This window comes from Perca fluviatilis, chromosome 11 (assembly GCF_010015445.1).
Source record: "Perca fluviatilis chromosome 11, GENO_Pfluv_1.0, whole genome shotgun sequence".
NCBI lineage: Eukaryota > Metazoa > Chordata > Actinopteri > Perciformes > Percidae > Perca > Perca fluviatilis.
Window position 1 is genome coordinate 28,566,648 of NC_053122.1, and position 21,863 is coordinate 28,588,510.

Below are 21,863 nucleotides of genomic sequence, written 5' to 3' on the forward strand. Positions count from 1 at the left end.
TGGGTCACATACTGTACAGCTGAAACATTTAGTAAAAAGACTTAGTGTCTGGATCAGTTGTAGTAAAGTAGTATTGGTAAATCCCTTTTACTGGCCAGCCTGAAAGAAGTATGTCTAAATGAAATTAAATGAAAAAATTGTAAATTTAGAGTATCTCACAAAAGTGAGTACACCCCTCACATTTTAGTAAATATTTCATTATATCTTTTAATGGGACAACTCTGAAGAAATTACACTTCGCTACAATGTAAAGTATTAAGTTTACAGCTTGTATAACACTGTTAATGTGCTGTCCCCTCAAAATAAATCAACACACAGCCATAATGTCTAAACCGCTGGAAACAAACGTCAGTACACCCCTATGTTAAATTCCCATAGAGGCAGGCAGATTTTTATTTTTAAAGGCCAGTTATTTCATGGATCCAGGATACTATGCATCCTGATAAAGTTCCCTTGGTCTTTGGAATTAAAATAGCCCCACATCATCACATAGCCTTCACCATACCTAGAGATTGGCATGGTTTTATGTCAGTTAGCCTAATAGCTAGTATGATTTGCATAGAGAGATGATTTTATGGAAAGTACCCCATGCCTTTAGCGATGTGTTTATTAAGCCAGTTGATATTGTGATGACGATTAAAAAAAAAACGATAAGTTGTGCAGCCCATAAGGCAATACACAGTAGCTTTCCACAGGGATGGAAAAAAAACAATGTGTCCCCAACATCAAATTGCTTCTAGCACGCTGCTGTCTCTACTAGATATGCTGTTTTTACAGACTTAATGTTTTTTTGTGGCTCGTGCCACAGACTACATTTTATTATCGACATGGTTCACATGTATGAACATGACATATGAACATTTTATACTGTGTGAAATCTACTCATCTTTCATTTCACCTCAAGGTCCCAAAACTCTGAAGATGCTACAGGAAATGAGATCTCACAAACCACACGGGCACGCGTCCAGCATTGTCTCCTCACAGCAGCCAAGTGCAGACACATCTGCTAGTCATTGTGTCTGCACCTCATACATCAGCCCACATGGTAACTATAACAATTGCACATGGATATGGCATTTTTCTACTGTATCCACCATTGATTTGAAATCTGAGTCGTGATTTCAAAACAGGTCAGAGTCAGGCAGACAGACAATCAGACAGAGACAGAGCTAGTCATAAGATCTAGGTGTATTATCTCTACTACACACACACACACACGTTGACACGCTGCTGGACAGATAAGCAGAGGGCTTTGAATCCTTCACTATCACACTGAAATGGTTTAACAGATTTACTTTTATCTCTTGTCAAGCATCGTTAAATATTGCCGTGCAAGATATGAACAAACTGTGACCACACACGTGTTATGGAAACACATTTCTGTACAGCAAAACCTGAGTTAATGTGCGCGCGTGAGTGTAAAATCAACACTGAGGCTACATCTACACTACTATGTTTTCATTTTTAAGCGCCGTATTGAGACGAAAAACACACACACACACACACACAAGAGTTTTAGCTCCGGTAGCAGAGCAATAGATGTATTTGCTATGACCGATGACGAGGTGAAACTCTTACTGAAAGGTATGTAAGCCTATCTAACCGATAAGACTGACTGACGTGTATCATTGTTTCCAAAGGTCTATGTATGCCTGTCTAGACTACAAAGCAACCTCAGAGTTTTCAAACCAAAACGGGGGCAGCAGTGTTTCCAAATGTCTCCGTTTTACAGGGCTCTGAAACGCTGGAGTAGTGTGAAAACGAGGCGTAAAAGTAGCAAAAGATATTCGTTTGTAACCTAAAACGTAGTAGAATAGACGTAGCCGAGGCCACTAGGATCATAACTCATTCATTCAGTCACCTGAGAACTATTGCCACAATTGCTCATGGGTTCAGCGATTGTACTTTTTTTAAATGATGTTAAAGGTCCCATGGCATGCTTCTTTTTGGATACTTTTATAAAGCCCTCAGTGGTCCCCTAATACTGTAGTCTGAAGTCTCTTTCCCGAAATTCAGCCTTGGTGCAGAATTACAGCCACTAGAGCCAGTCCCACAATGAGCTTTCCTCAGGATGTGCCATTTCTGTGTCTGTAACTTTACATGCTATTGAGGAGGAGAGAGGGGGGGCAAGGTGGAGGGAGGGGTTGTGGCCTTGACCAAATGCCACTTTGCTCGTTTGAAAGCCATGATGTCTCTCTCTTTCTCATGGGTGGGCCAAATTCTCTGGGTGGGCAAAGCAGAGAAAGGGGAGGTAATCTTGCTCCTTATGACCTCATAAGGAGAAAGATTCTAGATTGGTCCATCTGAGCTTTCATTTTCTCAAAAGGCAGAGCAGGATACCCAGGGCTCGGTTTACACATATCACCATTTCTAGCCACTGGGGGACCATAGGCAGGCTAGGGGAACTTATATTAATGTTAAAAAAAACTCATAAAGTGAAATTGTCATGCCATGGGACCTTTAAGGACTGAAATCCTGCAGAATTCCTGTTCACAGTGCACCTTATCCAGCAATCAGTCCACATGGACACGTCTTTATTCACGTCTGCACAAAAGTGAAAGGTCAATGTGGATTACAGGGTTGTTAGTCATCAATAAACGAGACACGGATACTAAGTTGTCATGATTGCACTCAGTAAATGTACAAATATATATAGACACACACACAGACTCCTGTACTTACACAAGTTTAATTTCCTCACTGCCTTTCCCTTCATCTTTGCGGTGCTGTGCTTTCAGACACTGTGTGGCAGTAGGTCATAAAATCTGTCTTTTACAGCTGCGTTTAAAGTTCCCATCAACCCCCAAGTTTCATAACGATTTTCCGCATGTCATGCTGTGCTGCTATAAGCCTTGTCACACGGGGTGACATGCACTGTTGTGTTGTCATACCGGGTGATGACAGCGCCGCTGACATCCTCGCTGAGTCAACATTTCGTGCGTGTTTATATGTTGGCGAACCAGAGGTGTAACTATGTTATAATGATACCTCGTTTGTACCTATAATTCAAAGCCGGAACACATGCAGCATCTTTCGTCTGCCATAGGCTGCCAACTATTGTTCATGGCCACGTGCTACTCAAATAACCACAACATTTTGATTGTCAAGTGAAGATCACAAACGAATAAGTAATTTGGACATTCAACAAACAAATGTGAAAGCCATTTAAGGTTGATTTAAAGAGCCCCTATTATGCTTTTTTGGATTTTCCCTTTTAGTGTGTTAAATAGTTTTTTTGTGTATGTAATAGATGTACAATGTAAAGAAACACTTCATTCCCAATGGAGCTTTCTCGCCCACATTCCTGTTTGAAATTCCTCAATTAGTGATGTCCCTGATTTAGAAAGCCAGCCCAGTTTTTCATACGTGCTGCCCATTGGTCCTGCCAGAGCAAGTACAGCCCGCCCAGTAGCTTGTTTAAATTTGGTTGACCAATCACAACAGAGTGGGCCAGCTGACCAATCAGAGCAGACTGGGCTTTTTGGGAAGGCGATGGGCAGCAATGGGCAGTATGAGAAACATAATATTTTTTGAACATCAAAGCATGTAAACCTATTCTGGTAGACCCCTACTACCCCTATTCTAAATATGACGCTGAAAAGGAGTAAAATAGGGGCTCTTAAAAAAACTTTTTTTTACAGCAGAGAAAAAAGTTAAAATGACAAGCTGTTTTTGAACAAATGACTATTCATACTTTTACGAGGATTAAAATGACCCTGCGGACAAAGTTTCTGTGTTACATTTACTGTTTCTCACCAAAAACAAATGTATCCTTGAGGCCTAACATTTGCGAATGCTGATCCTTTGAATATATTTTAGGGCTGCTAGTGGTCAAAAACGCCATAGGGTCCCTTTAAGATTCAGAAAATGTGTATCCAACATGAACAATTAAGTGTGACAGCACATGTTTAATCCACGTTTGAGCTGAGATTTACAATTTAGTCTTTAGGTTTACTATATTATGCTTTTTTGATTACCTCTCATGCTATTTTTGCAAAAAAAGGTTTTTTTAAGTATATTCATTTTTGCTAAAAAAGTAAGCCCATTTTCATTACAAAGTTACAATACAACACAAGGGTTGTTGTATTATAACTTTGTAATGAAAATTGACATATAAAGAGAGACACACGTGGTATTGTTGCACTTCATGCTAAATTGTTATTAGCTGCAAGCACAGTTTGTCCACTGCATGTACATTGTATACTTTGTATACATATTTTGCAAAAGGAGAGACATAGGGAAGAAAATGTGTTTGTCAAAAATGAAAGTTAGTCAATCTGGGCATGACAAAAAAAGGCAGTCATTCAGGGAAATGTTTAAAATCTCAATAGTTTGTGGCCGGGCTGACTCAGTGGGTAGAGAGGTTTATGCCTGAGAGGTTTATGCCTGGATGCAGAGGTCAAGGGTTCGAATCCGACCTGTGACGATTTCCTGCATGTCTTCCCCATCTCTCTCCCCTTTCTCACCTAGCTGTCAGAAGAGGACACGACTAGGAAGACATTAACCTACATAAACACAAGTTGTTCAGTACTGCAGGGGCTCTTTGCAACAACACACGCACCCACACAACCACACGCACCCACACACCCACACAACCACACACTATACTAGAGTAACACAGACAGACCTTGTACGACAGCAGGTCTCTGCAGCAGGTAAAGTGACACGTAGGAGATGACAGACGGGTTCAAGAAGAGTCGAGGACTTCAGAGTGGAGCTGAGTGATACTGAGCATCGAGCATTCTGGTCAACACATCAGCACAGCCAGCAGTTTCTCAGCCCGCAGCAATTTAGCAGTTTATGGCAGCTCCATTTCCTCCAGACAGGCTGGGACGGAGCGCCAAGCCGCTACAGTAATCTACTTTACTCTGGGATTAGCGGCCCTCTGCCACTCACTGTCTGTCAGTGTGTCCCGCTGTCCTGACCTCTCCAACACTCTCCCTCGTCTGTCCTACTCTCACTTATTCTGCATTCGCATTCAAACCACTGCTCTGATATCAACCCCTGTGTTGTCTTCCCATCGACCATGAACTTCATGTCCTTCCGGGTCAAAATTGAAAATGAACCTTTTTTGGCGGCTTTTTGTAGCTTTAAAAAAAAAATTAAATGTTGACACTTTTTTTTTTTTATTGATGGTCAATAAACCTAATTTAAATGACATTATACCTAAGTTTTAAGTTTGAAAAAAACAGAAATTATGAATTATTTTGACTAATAGTTAAGATCAGAGGATATTGAGTGAATCACAGACTGGTTTAAATGTCAAAGTTTAGTCAGGATACTGTTTTACAACCATTTAAATATATATATATATTTTTGAAATGCTATAAAATTGAATAAAACTTCAAACTTCAAAATTCAAGGTATGTCATCTTTAACTTTACCTGTGAAGAATTTTGTATGGGTTCCATACAACGTACTGTACATGCATGCATCCAAGTTATTTTGGGGCCAGTTTGGTTGGAAGAAATCCATATTTCTGATTTGAAAAAACTTAGAAAACGGGTCAAATTTGACCTGAGGACAACACAAGGGTTAAGCAGGTGATGAAGTTTCACTTCGATCCGCCGGCTTTTTCTCATAGAAGCAGATAGCATCAGTCATTTGTTTTGTATAGTGATAAATGGTGCTTTTCCTTCCAGGATCCAGGGACTTCCTGTGTTGAAAACCTGTCTGACCTCTCGTGTCTGTGATTCCTTGTGCGTGCACCTGTAAAACTGTCAAGCAGTGTTGCTCTATGATAGAAGTTGCTACATATTGCAATTTTGCTTTAAGAGCCATTTTCACATCTAAACACCTTAATCGCACTGAGAGTCCCAATAGGGCTAGCTGAAGCATTTTTGTGAGATGATCCACAAAACAAGGATCGGGATAAAATCGGGACACTCCACCGATTTCACACATGAAGATCCGTTTACTATTCACCCTGTAATAATGCATAATGTTGTTTAATGTTTTTTGTGACCTGATTAGGGATAGACCGATTAATGGCCATGGCCGATTATCGGGCCTTTTTTTTTTGGCAGTTTGCAGATTATCTGTATCGGCATTTCATTTGCCTGATAACCGATAGAGTTAATTCATTAAAATACTTTGGCTCGTCTACAGTTCTACGTCTGTCCCTCTGCTTCAGTTTCACTCACCACTGAGTCTGACTAAATGTCCTGCCACAACACTATCTGACTCTCTCTTACTGTGGATTTTGGCGAAAGTTTCTAATTTGTTAAATAATTGCTTAAAGCATTTAAACAAACTTTTTTGTTGGAGTTTGTAACATCCCAAAATCTTAATTTTGACATAAAGATATTAATTTTCACTGTAAATGCATATCGGTTCCAAATAGTTTTATAACTACTAATAATCGGTATCGGCTTTGAAAACCCAGTATCGGTCGATCCCTAGCCCTGATATCTCCGTTTAGGCTTGAAGACTACAAATGTTTAACATATTACAAACTTGGGCAAGGAGTTCCAAAGATGAAATATGCTATTGAGTTGCACAATGGGAGATGTAGGACCAAGTGTTTTTGGGAGCTTGACTGATACATGGGACTAACACTCAGGATAACTCTGATAATGTCTTTGATTTTAATTAGGGCTGCACGATATATGGTTTTTTTAATCGCCATCGCAATATCAACTGGCGCAATAAACACATTGCGAAAGGCTGCGACATATCGCGAAAGACACTCAGAGATTTTTGTGTTAGTTAAAAGAAAATAGAAAAACTGCACTTTAAAATGTAACTCATTCTTTTTTTTAGTGTTTACTTTTTAGTGGGTCCTTTTTAAATTAAATTCAATGTTCAATTTGTTCAATAAAACAATGTTGGTTTCATTTGTTTGGTCTGTGTCCGTCCATTTTGTAACTTTCTGAAACCAACGTTATGACATGCACACTAACTTCACACTGTCATTGGCCAGCTGTGTGGAGGATTTGAACTTTGAACTCTCCGGTTCTCTTTTTACATTTGTTACAAAATGTGCACCGTTATCCCCATCCCCGGCTTTTTACCGCGCCTAGTGTAACCCAGCCCATACTCTGCTGTGAATGGTTTAATGTGGTCAGTATTATTCAGTCTGCCCTACATGCATGGAAATTTAAATAGAAATGAAATCGTTCTTTACACATATGGAGCCCGGATAAGGGCCGCTAATCGGATTATTGTGCGTGTGTAAATCGCAGTCTCCCTTCTCCCACAGGCAAAACTAAAAAGTCAACACTAGCAGCGGTGGGTGAGAGCGTCAGTAAACATTCAAACACTAAAAGCACCAAGGGATGCATTTCAGTTTCGTGCTGGCAAGTCAAATGATGCCCGGGCCTCGCTGCGATGAGACGAGGGCCGTTACAAACAAAGAGGAGTGAGTAAAACTCACTGCAGCAGCAGAAAGAGTCGCATACATTCACAGAGCTTATCTGCTCCGGAGAGGGGAAAGGTCAGCCTGATGAATATCTTCTTCTGGAAACAAAAGACCTCGGCTCATTATACATGAACCTCACTGAAAACACCCTCATATGTCAGACGATCTAAGGTTGCCATGACAACTACAGAAGTACTGGGGAGGCGCACACACAGACGGGCGTGCAGGCGACCCGTTCGGTAGGATGTAGGCCTACACAGAGGATGTCTCCACTGTGTGCGTGAGAGTAAGAGTGGGGGATATGGAGAGCCAAATATAGGAACAGAATAATGAGCTTCTTATCTTCTCCATCGTTTCCATACCTCTCCTGCTTTCCTCATCGCTCCATCTCCCTGTCATTTTCCCTCTTCTCCTTCCCACTTTGAATGGACCAAATATTTCCCTGGGGCCACTCTCCACTATAAAAGACATATATTACGCCAGGAATTTTCGATTATGTGACGCTGGCAAGGTTCTCGTCCACATAAAAAAAAAAAAAAAATCTCTACAAGTACCGGCACTTCATGCACAGGATACTCCTGTCTGTCAGATCTGGCCAGTTCATGGATCCAGCTAACAAGGAAATCAGCAGCACAGTTGACAAACACAGAACATACCAATTTAGAGCTTTAACTCACTATATTTGAAACTACCTTTGTACACTTGAATTGGCTACTGATCCTCTAACCACAAATAAAGACAAAAAGTCCTGTGTGAGTCAGCCTTTTGGTTTGTTTAAGCAAAAAAATTGAACAATTGAGGGATGTTTGATGTCAGAAAACAGATATGTCACATTTGAGAAGGTGAAACCAACAAATACTTGATATTTCTGCTTGAAAGTTGGCTCAAACGATAAATCGGTTATCAAAATGGTTTAATAGTTTAAGCAACGATTGACCAGTGGATTATTTGACTCATTGTTTTAGCTCTAATCTGCACTCCTGCTGTCTCCGTCTCTCTGTCTCTCTTTACGCTCTGAGCGGAGGAGAGTGGAAGTTTATAAGCAACGATATCCAGTGAATGTACAGGCAGAGTTTGCAGTTGTGTGCACTGTATCGGAAAGCTGTAGCAGGAAAAGTGCGTTTGTAATGTCGAAAGTGACACACTAGAAAAATAACAGACTACTGGCATTGGGGAAGCAGTATGTCGGCTATTTTTAGCAGGTTTACACATGTTAAAATAAATAAATACACACACATGTTGGTGGAAACAGGGTTAAATTGTCTGTCATTTGAATGAACAAACACCTGTTGGTTTCTGACCACGGGGGCCGTGGAAAGGAAGATGACAAACAGCTGGTGCACACATGTCTGTCTCTCTGAATGCCAGTCTGTCTTCACAACACTGTACCTGTCTGTTATATCCTGCATGTGCCCAGTCATCTGCAAACAGCCTCATTCAGTCTTCGTTGAAACATCTGTCCTTATCTTTTTTCTTCTTCTCTCTTACACCTCCCCACACACACACACACACACACACACTCCGGTGTCTGACCCAGATCCTTGCTTAATGAAAAACAAAAATGATTGAATGAATAAATTAAAAAGGTGGGGGATGCTCTCCCTTTAATGTGAACCTCATGCCCCTTCCATCTATCGCAATATGTTTTTATCTATCTCTCACATATAAATATTCTCTCTAACTCATTCTTCTGCTTGTTCACACACATTTGCCTCACTGAGTCCTCTTTATCTCTTGTTATCCCCCACAAGAGGAAGTGTCTTTTTCTCCTCTCCTCTCACTTTCTTTTTCCCTCTGTCTCTTGCACACACACAGTATTCGGTAGTAAAGCTGACTGAGATGACATGGTGCTTCTGTTCTAAGTGTTCTCTGAGAGCTCCAGTGCACTTATTATCAAATTGAGTTTGGTGTGTTGCTTAAAAGCTGTAGAAAGCATAGCTGGGTGCAAATACCACGCTTGGAGGTCTTTCCTCTTAGATGAGATGATGCTGGAAATAATACTGGTGGTGAAATCCAAAACAAAGACAAAGTCGCAGCTAATAATACAGGAGGAAGACAATTCTTTAGAACCGATTCTAGTACCATTTTTGTTTTACCACAACAAAACAGCAGTCAAGGAAATTGTATGTTCGGTCCCTGAAGCAAACAAAGGGATGGCATGGAGAGAGAGTTCTCTTCTTTAGCAAACGGAAGGAGGGAGGATGAGGAGGTATGTGCTGGTGAGATCAACTAAAATGAGTGGCCAATATCATTAAACGTTTCCATCTAAAAAGCAATCCAATACATTACAAAAGTCACAACAAACCCGATTACCATTACATATGTCAGGTGGGCACAAATACGACTCCAAGTATTGTTGTTCTGTATCTGCTGGATGTACAAATAAGAAACGGTTTGCTAACAACTTTGCCATATCATCTTGAAAGCTGATGATATACATGTATTAGTGATAATATGTTAGCAGGGCCGCACGCAATCTGCACATCTCCACCCCAAACAGAAAGTCTTCTAAATTACGCATTCTTTTACATACTGCAGGTAGCCCACTGGTAACAACACTGTCCGCATGAATCACATGAAGTTGTGACTGGACTCCTACACACCACACACTGTGGTAATCAAAGCCCACTGCAGGGCCTGTTTTCCCACTATTGAGAACATGCCAATTTCCAGGGCCATTTCCTTTCAACTGCACTGACAGCTAAATGGTTATGTGTGTGAGAGAGAGTAGTATTTGACATTTTCATTACGACTACTACTTCTCCTTCTCTTGCTTAACAAATACCCACTGAAAAATAGAAAGAAATAGTGGAAAAAGCATCCCAACAAAATATGAAACCTGGTGATTCACAGCGCTGAGGACACAAACACTTTGAAGGCGTTCTGACAAGCTGCAAGCTGGAATATTTATTCATTTCAATTCTCAGCTAATATAAAGCATGCAGACGTAAACATAAAGATGTATAAATAAATACATTACTTTTGCCTTCCACTGGCAGCTCACAATATACACGCACATGAATATTCATAAACACACAGCTGCTGAATGACATTAGAAGCCCGTCCAGTGCAGTGACTGTCTGGAGTTGGCTGATGAACAGTGATTGCTAATATGTGATTAAGTGATTACTAACTGCTAACCAGTTCTCTCCCTCTGTCTCTCTCTCTCTCTCACACGCTCACCCACTCACACACTCACACACACACACACACACACACACACACACAGAGTGGGCTCCACTCCTTGCAGACCGGTGACACACCTCATCAAACTGTGGTCTGTTATAAGTGGTGCTGACACGTGTGTGTGTGTGTGTGTGTGTGTGTGTGTGTGTGTGTGTGTTGTGTGTGTGTGGCGGCATGCCTTCACAGCACGTGTTGGTGGTCTGGTTTCCGCTCAGAGGGCTGTGAAGTGGCCTGATGAAAGCGCACGCATGGCTGCGGCGAGACGAGCCTGATCTCCTGTCGTGACCACTGCGCTCAAACGGCTGGACGACAGAACTTCCCGGTCTGTTGCGGATATTTAACTGTTAGAAGAGAAATTAGCTTTTTTTTTTTTTTTCAGGACAGCTCCAGACATGAAAGAGGATAAATAGACCGCAAAGGGCCGCAGGTCGGAACCGAACCATTGTGGACTGAGCCTCTGTATATGGGTGTGCGCTCTAGCAGGTGAGCTACCCAGGCGTCTTTGATGTCTGGATGCTGCCATGAGCAAAAAGATGTTGCCACTTTATTTCCACTCACTCTGTTCTCTGCCAGTGTTGTAGTCGAGTCTAGTCCCCAGTGTTCGAGTCCGAGCCAAGTCTAGAGTCCCCAGTGTTCAAGTCCAAGCCAAGTCTAGAGTCCCCAGTGTTCAAGTCCGAGCCAAGTCTAGAGTCCCCAGTGTTTGAGTCCGAGTCAAGTCTAGAGTCCCCAGTGTTTGCGTCCGAGTCAAGTCTAGAGTCCCCAGTGTTTGCGTCCGAGTCAAGTCTAAAGTCCCCAGCATCTGAGTCCAAGTCCAAGTCAGAGTCACCAAAGAAGTCTGGATTGAGTTGACTTGAGTCCGAATCAAGTCACCATTACCTAACTCCGAGTCCGTGTTTAGTCTCGAGGCCAGAGAACAGTGACGTGAGTCGGACTCGAGTACTGCCACATAAAAGTAGTCGGAAACTTCATCCAACTTCCGAGTCCTATTTCATGAATGCTTGAATTCAATTTCATAAATCCTCAAGTCCGAGTCCAAGTCCGCAGTGCGCAAGTCCAAGTTGAGTCACAAGTCCAGGGCTCCATCACTGGTCCTCAGAACATTATAACAATGAGCTAGGCTACATCAGGCTTTCACATGGTATGAATCCACTTTATGGATATTGTGATCATTTATCTCTATTATTATCCTGAATTTAAAGGGTTACTCCAGTGAAATAATATGGCACTTCCATAAAAATGGGCGATTCACAAGAGGCAGATTTTTTTAAAGCATAGTCATAACAGAAGCAGCAGATATCCTGACTTCAAGTCCCTGTTATGGGTCAAGCTCCTACAACACTCAGTCCTTAATTTCCCATGATGCAACTCAATATGGTCTTTGCTTAAGCCTTGTTCCTGTGATATGGGATGGGAAAGATTTCCATGTTTACGACTTGCAAGCGTTGACGTCAAAGGACTCAAGGCAGTTGTATAATCACAGAGTTTGTATAGCAAGGGTTACAATTATTAGAGATTGCCTCTGTAGTATTATGTTTATTGGGTTCTGTATATTGTACAGGAAACATTTTTGTACTACTTTATTTTGTATTATTGTCTTTTGGTTTATTTGTACTGCACCAAATGAGGTTTCCCATCTGGGATAGTAAAGTAACTGAGCTGAACTGAATACGGGGTATTGACAAAATAACACTATATCCATTAAATGTGTTTAATTACCTTTAACAACCGTCTTTAGCTTATGTGAGTGAGGCATCCCTATTCTCTCGTTTTTCAGTCGAATATATCTGAGCTTTCAGAAAAGTCAAAATATCTCGTCATTATCGACTTGGATGTTGACGTGAACGTAGGGCTGGACGATGAATCGATTAGTTAAGAAAATTCTGAACTTCTAACCAACGTAATTTTCCCATTCCGGTTATTTACTTACTTATTTTTATATTACTTTTCCCACTGTGTTTAATACCCCTATCAGACAAGTGTAAAGACACATTTCACGCAGTTCTTGTCTTTGGTTGAGCTTGAGAGCAGGGTGCAACTTTGCAAGTTGTGTTTACAAGTCACGAGTGTCAAACAGCCTACTTTAAATACACAGATAGGTGACAAAGCAAAGGAACAGCCTGAATAAATGAGTGATTAAACATAACAAATACAGATGTTTCCATACTGTGCATGAGGTATCACTGAATGGTTTGAGGCGTGTGAAAATTATGTGCTGTGCCCTTCGCACAACGACTATGGGGGATTTTGAGGTGACGTGTATAAGGACACTTTATATTGGTTTGTCCTTTAATTTGCCGTGTGGACTTTAAAGTAATTCAGTGATCCGGTATCTGAGGCGAAGCAGCTTAGTTAAATTTGCTCTGATCTCACAGTAATAAATGCTAATGTGAATGGTAGCCTAAGGGACCATTTCTAACTCTGGATCTCAGTTCGGCGACAGTATGTAAGCATTATGAATTTTTAAAACACAGTACGTACACCTAACTGCCGCAATGAATCATTTATATTATCATGCCAGTCTCTATTCTGGGACTAAACATGTTTAAATTCACCACCCTCGCTTCTCACCTTTACAGAGACATCACCATCTGCACTGACACACTCCAGTGTACTCCCTCTTCTCTTATCCTCCTCATATGCTCCTTAGGTCTCTCATCGTTCTCCCACATTTCCTTACACCTCTCTTCTCACCAGTTACCTCCATCCTCCACCAGCCTCCCTGTCTGAAATGACTCATTACAATACTAGCCTCCTTCAACATGCAAACTCTCTTCCTTTCTCGTTTGCTTCTTTCTCGCCGTCTTCTTCCTCTCTCTCTCTCTCTCTCTCTTCACACACACACACACACACACACACACACACACACACACACACACACACACACACACACACACACACACACACACACACACAAAGTCCTCCTTACCTTCTCTTTCCTCTCTCAGTCCTCCCACCCTCCCACAAACTTGCTCCTTCCACTTTTCCTTCCATCGTATTTGTCTCATCCACCTTTTATTCCTCCCGGCTTCCTATTTTCCTCCTTTCTCACTGTGTCTGCATAGTTCTGTTCATGCACCCCTTCCTCTCCAGCTTTCTCCAGCCAAAAAGCATGACTCCCTCCTTCTTTTCAGTCCCTTGACTCAAGGGTGCCCATCCCAGAGTCAATGGGTAACACTCCTGTACATCCTTGCCATGATTTAGCATGACATGGCATTTATAAAAAACTTAAAGCCTCCAGAGTTAAACACACATACACCTTGTCCATCATTAGCTCACTATTAAACAATAGGGAGCAGACAGAGCAGCTGCAAGGCACAACCAGCCGTGCCATTATTATTTCCCTGCTGTGTGTGTGTGTGTGTGTGTGTGTGTGTGTAATTATACATTTGTTTAAGCCTATATTAACTTTTCCCAAATTGCCAGCTTTTGATCATTTTCTGGTCTTTCTCCTTATTTGTGTGTGTGTGTGTGTATGTGTGTGTGTGTGGTGTGCGTGCGTGCGTGCGTGCGTGCATGTGTGCGTGTGAGTGAGTGAGCGAGCGAGCATGTGGAGGCCTATCTCCATAATTAGGGCAGACCAGCCACACATGGGGCTCCCCTGACACTTCCCCTCCAAGACCTAAATATTCATGAGACTCTAAACGCTTTCATGAGCTCTGTAATTATGGCCAGAAAATAGACGGAGAGAGACAAAGACAGAAAGAGAGCGGGAGGCAGCGAAGGAAATGCCCTCACACTTTTTTAAACACAGCTTCCCCCATAGAATTAGCAGATAATGTCAACAGTGTCGTGCGGTTCTGCCATCCAAGCCCGAGATGCTGGAAACTATTTCTAGAGTCATCATCGCTGCAATATAATTTGAATGAAAAGAAAACTTTGCCTTTGTTTTTTTGCACTAAAAGTTGCTTAATTTGACATGGACCGCTACCTTCAAGCGTGAATAATAGAGGTGTTGAAATTAATCAAATAATCGATGCATCGAATCGTGGACATGGACGATGCTGCATCGATAATCGGCAGGCTCATAATCGATTATTTCTGTTTACAATTATTGTATGCCTAACAACATTTCTTTTTACATATTCTGTTATGTTTTGCACATTCAGGAAGTGCCATGTGCTCAGTGCTGTAGTTTTATATATCCAATTTATTTAGTATTAGAGCACTGCAGCATGTTTTGTTTTTGAAGCTTGAAAAGCTATGAATTAAATATCCTACATGGCTTTAATTGATTTGACGCATCGTGATGCATCGAGACATCGAATCGAATTGAATCGCTGACATGATAATCGTAATCGAATCGGGAGATCAGTTAAGATTCACACCTCTAGTGAATAAGCAAAAAAGCAAACAAGCTGATACACAAATCACTCTCCGTTAGGAATGGAAATTATGCTATATGATGTCACGCTGATAATCGGTGGTCGTGGATGGATATATGGAGCTATAGTGTCACAAAGTCACTGTGGGCAAAATCAAATCAAAATCAATAATCGGTTATGGCAGTACTTGTTTTTGTGATGATGTCAAGAAAGAAGACTCCTTCAGTTTATTCCATTTTTGGCTTGGAGTATCTGCTAGGCCAAAAAATAAAAAAAAATGCACTAAGGTTGACATCAGGGGTCGACCTGTAAGTGACTGATCTCATTTGGCTCATACAGGTTTGTTCAGTAAAAGATTTTCCCCAGATGATTTAGTGAGTGGTCCGCTAAAACACTACAACACCTACTCATCATGCAGTCTACTACAACTACCAACTCCTGTTGCTTTGATTCGACTTCTATATTCAAAACCAAAAAGCACGCACATGATGAGTGCTAACGCTAAGGGTCTCAGTATGCTTCAAACAGGGCAAAGGTGTTTACAGCCATTCCGAGTAGCCACAGTGAAAGACGAGCTCCTACAGCGGGGGTGAGGTCAGACAGTCTGTTGCCTTCCATTGTTCACACGAAAAGTTATGCAAGTAGTTGAGTAAAAAATAAAAAAGAGAACTGAAGAATGCAAGCATATTTCACAAAGTGTTTCTTGTATCATATTAAAAGCATGACCATATAATGCATACTTGTTATCAGGGAGCTCTGATGGTACTCTTCCCAACTCTGGGATAATAAAAGTATACTTTGACCTAAATAGAATAGTTGTTGTTTTTGTATGACAATTTTTTATTATCGTTTTAAACATTAACATTTCAAATTACTGTGCTATCATTATGTTGGCCATATCTCAGCTCTAAGGCTGATTTACAGTAAAAAAATAAAGTGTCATTGGCTCCTTTACCACAAGCATCACAGCCCTGGGTTCAACTCATTTCCTTTAAGAAGGACAAATCTAATATTACATCTAATATTAGTGTGGTAACCATTCCTAAGAGTATAAGAGTGCTGCCTGGTCTATTTGGGGTTTATAGTCAGAGAAGCCAGCAACGATTCCTGTTACAAAAACACTCTGAGATGATACGCGAGAAGACTTCGAGGCTAGAGAGTCTCTGGCGGGAAATTCTATTGTTTCCTTTTTGTAAAACAAAAGAAACTTGCATCATCCAATCAGACATTTGTTGTTCACCCAGAGCATACTGCATCAGACCCCGTTTACACGTACATGGTTATTTTTACAAATGTAGACATTTCCCTTCGTTTGTACCCTTCGTTTACACGCAAACGGAGAATTTGCCTCTGAAACAGAGTCTTTCTCAAAACTCCTGCATTTACGGCATATATACACGGGTACATGTAAACAAACACTTTTCTGAAAACTGACCGCTGTGCACGATGTTATTTTTGAAAACGGAGAGGTTGAAATGTCCGTTTATGAAAATAGCCGGCCACGTGTAAACGTAGCATCAGTGAATATACCCTCACCACTCGCATTTCCCTCAAGTTTTTCACTCTGGCCAAAATGATCACATGCCTGCTTTAAATTCCAGGATGAGTCAATTGAATGTATCCAACTGGAAAAGCCATCGGATAGTCGCTATGAAACCACAGGCAGTCAGCAGTATGAGGCAGCTGATTCAGAGCTGATTGTCCACATTGACTCATAATGGTGCTGCACTGACACACACAGACAGGAGAAAAGACACACTTCAATGTTGTGGAGGAACACACACACACACACATACACGGACACTGAATGAGCGCAAGATGACAAATGAGCGAGAGCACAGCACCTCAGACACGACTGTCATTTATATGTAAATGAGGCACACCTCTACTTCCACTGTGCAGCCCTCCTTCCTCTCCAGAAACCAAACTTCCAATCAGATCAGACAAGATGTCAAGACGAGATGATTGGGACCGACAGGAAGCCAAACGATGCGTGATAAGATGGGACACGACAAGGTGAAATGAGTAGGGCTGGGTATCGTTTTATAAAATCCATTATAACAAAAAGAAATTACAACATTACGGCACAAATCTTTTTATTTATTTTTCAGCTCTTACTAGGTGAGCCCCCGTCTCTGTAACATAAAAGTTTTTTTCCTGCATGTCTCTACAACTTGTCACATTAGACAGCCAATCACAAGCTTTGTTAGAGCTTGGTATTTAGCATTCTGTATGATTATTGGCTCACTACTCTCGCTTTGCCAGACCTTCCTCCACGGTGCTGCGGAGGAGGGTCTGGCTAGTCCACACAGCATTCCGAGAATACCGGGATGAAAGAAAAACGTGCTCGGGTTTATTGGCATTTCTTTAAACCAATCACAATCGTCTTGAGTGGGGTTGGAGACCGAAACCCGGTTCCACTGTGTTCCACAACCGGTAGGAATCGGACCGGATTAGAACGCAAATTTCTGTTCCTCATGTCGGTTCCACATAATGTGTCAACTGAGGCTCACCAAAATGTAAAAGCATATTGACCATTTACTGCACGTGATCGCTAAGTGACTTAGGTTTACTTATTATATATTTATGTACTTTAAAACGTTAATATATTGGTAAATTGAAATAAGTTAATAATAAGGTAACGGACATCTGGCTGAAAAGAGGGACATCAGGTGGAATTTCTGGCGAGAACGGAGCAATCCCGGAAATTAAACGTCGTGGATATAGACTAATGGCACACTGACGCTGATGAGATTTGCTCCTTAGGTATTGAAATTTGTTATTGAATGACATGGCATTTTCCGATACGCAATACCCAATTTTCCCTATTGTGGGATCAATAAAGTCTTATGTACTGTATATTATCTTATACTAAGTAGCAACATTTGGTAGGTGCCTAAAAAGTTTTGAATTCGGTACCCAGTCCTAGAAATGAGCGATGATGATGATGATGATGATGATGATGATGATTATGATGATGATTATGATGATGATGATAATGATGGAGAGGACATTAGCTGTTAACTAAGGTCTGTTTGCCACAACACTAATGATTTCATGTCCCCTGTTGTCTCCCCAAGGGCTCCAAACTCCACTGCTACCTTGTCAGGCTCCATTCCTCATGAGGGGCACATTGATTAACGACTCACACTGATGCAATCTTTCCTTGACAAACTGATGCATATCACGCAGGATGGCAACAAGATGACAAGCAGCATCAACCCTCGCCCCGATAAACTGATGAGCAAGCTAAAACACACCAGTAAAGTTGCACACAACAGATTTTTCAGGAATACATGACATATCAGCCACTCACTGGACTGCCAGTCACCAGGAGGACATCTGCCACTGTTACTGTAAAGTGCACACTTACTTGAGTTATCCTGTCATTGTAATGGCCTCTGTGAGTCACCACTGCATCAGTAGGCACAACACACACACACACACACACACACACACACTGCATTTAGACACTTAAGTACCTGGCAGACAGGGGGAGCGGAACACATGGTCTTCCTGTTTGTTTTTCTCAATAGCCGCTGATGTCATTGACTTTAGAGCGCAGCAATGCTAAGAGTGCTGTTTTCCTTGACTGACGTCTTTGTATTTTTGTGTGTGTGTGTGTCTGTGTGTGTGTGTGTGTGTGTGTGTGTGTGTGTGTGTGTGTGTGTGTGTGTGTGTGTGTGTGTGTGTGTGTAACCTCAGCAGTCTATCACTGACTTAAGAAAAGGCTGCTGAATATAAATCTATTCTCACTCCCATCTGCCCATCTGTGTCATCAGGGAGGCATACAATTCAACATATATGGAGCATAACGTTTCTAATTATAAATATATAATTAAATAATATTTACTTGGGTTCATACTGACATTTTTAAGGATGTTCCCATCACCCTATTTATTAGTACCAAATTCCATAGTTGTTTCCAGAAAATTTAGAAATAAAATAAAATATTCAGAAATTACAGACCCAAGAAAAAGAAGAATTGCTGCTAGATGAAAAGTTAAGGAGACCCCAGTTATTAAAATCCATCCTAAGGGAGGCATTAATGTGTATACTGCAAATTTTATATAAAATCTAACCATGAGTTATTGAGATATTAAAGTTTGGACCAAAGTGGTGGACAGACCAACCAACTGACTGACCAACCATCAACGCCATCCCTAGAGCCACGTCACTAGCATGACTTCAAATGCCAAACATCCACTGATAACACTGAGTCAACTCCTTGCTGGACGTTGCCTTTGAGAACTTCCCCGAAAAAATTGCCCATCTCTGCATTTAAATTAGTACTCTGACATCATTGGCACCCTTCTGCACAGGGACTACTCCAACATGCTTCAGGCACAACTTCCACTATCTCAGTTTAAGATTTTTTACCGCTCTATACATAATGCCAGTCAGTAGCAGTTTGAGTAGCAGCGACAGGGTGTGATAAGACACAGCTGAGTAAGAAACCCTTATCTGGCCTATGAGCTGAATCCCATCTGCCAATCTCCGCACACTGACTCATAATGCTGCTTATTAGTCCCTTTGGAGGGATAAAGGGGACAAAGGAGTGTACGTGTAAGTTGACGCAATGAAAGAAAATTTTTTAAAATACTTAAAGTGTGTTTGTTTTGTTATTTTACAACGGTAGTGTGTTTACAGTAAATAGTTAAAGTGTCAGTGAGTTCAAGAGCTGAAGAGGCAGAAAAAGAAGAACAGGCGGCGCAAAGATGTGGACAGAAGACAAAAAACGTTATGGAAAAAGGCAGGCGGGGAAGGTGGATGCAACATAATGTTTGGGAAATGTGCAGGGAATACCAGGGGAAGTGCTGTGGAAGCAGAAGAAGAATTAATGGAAAGTAGGGAAGTGTGGATAGAAGATGAAAGCGAACGAAAAAGAGACCCAGGCTAAATCTCAGTTCTCTTATTTGATAGGTCCTTGCTGCTCGAACCGGAAGTTGTTCTGGCCCTCCTTCGTGAAGGCCTTCTCAAAGCTCTTATTCCTGCCCCGAGGATGGAGGAGGGATCTCTGAGAAGCTATATGATCGAGGATACACAAGAGCAGCCTTACCTGAAGCCTTGCAGCTGAAAGCCGTTGTTAACTCCATCCATACAGGTGACGAATTCACGTGACGCTTCAGAAGATAGGACGTCTCATGCCTCTAAAAACACATTTACTCGTTTCCTTGCGTCTCTCCCGTGCTTCCCTTGGTTGGACAGACTAAGACGCGAGGAAGGGAAGCAAGTGGAGGAAACGTGGATGCAACTTAAAGGACAATTCCGGCGCAAAATGAACCAAGGGGTTAATAACATATGTGAACGCTGTGTTTGAGCTATGTTACTGGTTACTGGTTGCACGGCGTTCGTGGTTCGACTGCTCATGACTGTTTTCCAAGATGGCGCCCGAATGTAAACACAAACGCTACAGTCTTTATAATCTATCTTTTTAATAAACTGTCTGTACACTTACAAAGTTCTCAATGCTTCGGTTTGCATGTAGGGTCCCTCATTATGCTACCGTTGAAGTGTGGTGCTATTTTGAGCCTTGTTAGTGGTATAGAAGTAGTAATTTACCTAAGGGGGTAAGCTTCTCCTCGGAACGCGTAGCTCCTATGGCACCATTTTGATGCTAACAAGCCATCACCTCCCGTTAGCATTCCATTGACTGCCATTCATTTTGGCGCCACTTTGACAGCGAAGAACTTTCCATCTGAAGCGTTTAAAGACTCTATTTGTCCATTGTTTATTTCTAAAGAAACACGACAATGTATAAAAGGCTCCATTACCTTTTACCTTAACGTTATGGCTCCTTAGCAGACGTTTTTGTAAAAATAGGCTAACGATTGTGTCATGACCACATAGGGCTGGGCAATATATCGATATTATATCAATATTGTGATATGAGACTAGATATTGTCTTAGATTTTGGATATCGTTATATCATGATATGACATAAGTGTTGTCTTTTCCTGGTTTTAAAGGCTGCATTAGAGTAAAGTGATGTACTTTTCTGAACCTACCAGTTTTAGCTGTTCTATTATTTGCCTTTTCCCCACTTAGACATTATGGTCACATTACTGATGATTATTTATCTAAAATCTAAGTGTGAAGATATTTTGTTAAAGCACCAATTGTCAACCCTAGAATATCGGTGCAATATCGATATTGAGGTATTTGGTCAAGAATATCGTGATATCTGATTTTCTCCCTATCGCCCAGCCCTATGACCATGCGGCTTACTGTTGCACAGTAGAGAAATTCCCGTACAGTACAGGAGAAGCTTACAGGCAGTTTCGACTCACATTAGCTGTTTAAGTTGAATTACTGATGTTAACTACCATTTTACTTAGCAATAATTAGCCTGTGCCAATGTTATCTCCTTATACCTACGCTCTCCATCTCTGCAAGATTGGGAATGATTGAGATTTCTCTTGGCACAGCTACCAGAAGACTTCCAACTTTCAGACAGGTTTTTCACGTCACATCTACGTCGTCTCGCTCAGCTGGAGGCTGCGCAGTAACGCTCAGCCATCACCGGAAAAGTGCTTCTAAAATCCTTCTCAGGTCTCCGTCCAGAGCAACGGGATCGGTTGGTCCATTTTATATATGTCAATGGATTTACCAAGTGCACCAAAAGCTAGCGTTAGCAGGTAACCACCGGTTTTGCAGTAGCTTGTTAAAAGCTGGAGACGCATTCGATTAGCATGAAAACAGATCCCAGAGAACACTTGACTCGGTACACATATGTTATTAACCCCTAGGTTCATTTTGCGCCGCAATTGTGCTTTAACGACCTGAGATGTAGCCTACCTACAGGCAGTAAGTGGAGATGCATGTGAGCAGACTGAGCCCCCATAGTGAGCGGTGGGTCAGATCCAGCAGACAGATAAATGACCCCCGCCCAAAAAAAAAAACCCCCCCCCCCCCCCCCCCCCCCCTCCCCCCCCCCCCTCTCTCCCCCCCCCCCCCCCCCCCCCCCTTTTCACAACACAACCCACCCCCAAACA

At 41.6% G+C, this 21,863-nt stretch overlaps 1 protein-coding gene across 2 annotated transcripts in view; it reads right to left on the bottom strand.

Moving 5' to 3' along the window:
* LOC120568715 (SPRY domain-containing SOCS box protein 4-like) overlaps positions 1-21,863 on the bottom strand; it is a 91,198-nt gene that overhangs the window by 67,701 nt on the left and 1,634 nt on the right. Inside the window, exon 1 of one of the 2 annotated variants that reach the window (XM_039816397.1) lies at positions 4,628-4,834. The exons of the other annotated variant lie outside the window; for it this stretch is intronic. The gene's annotated coding sequence lies outside the window, so the exon portion shown is untranslated. Of the gene's footprint in view, positions 1-4,627; positions 4,835-21,863 lie in introns of those variants that run through there. 2 annotated transcript variants of the gene reach the window in all.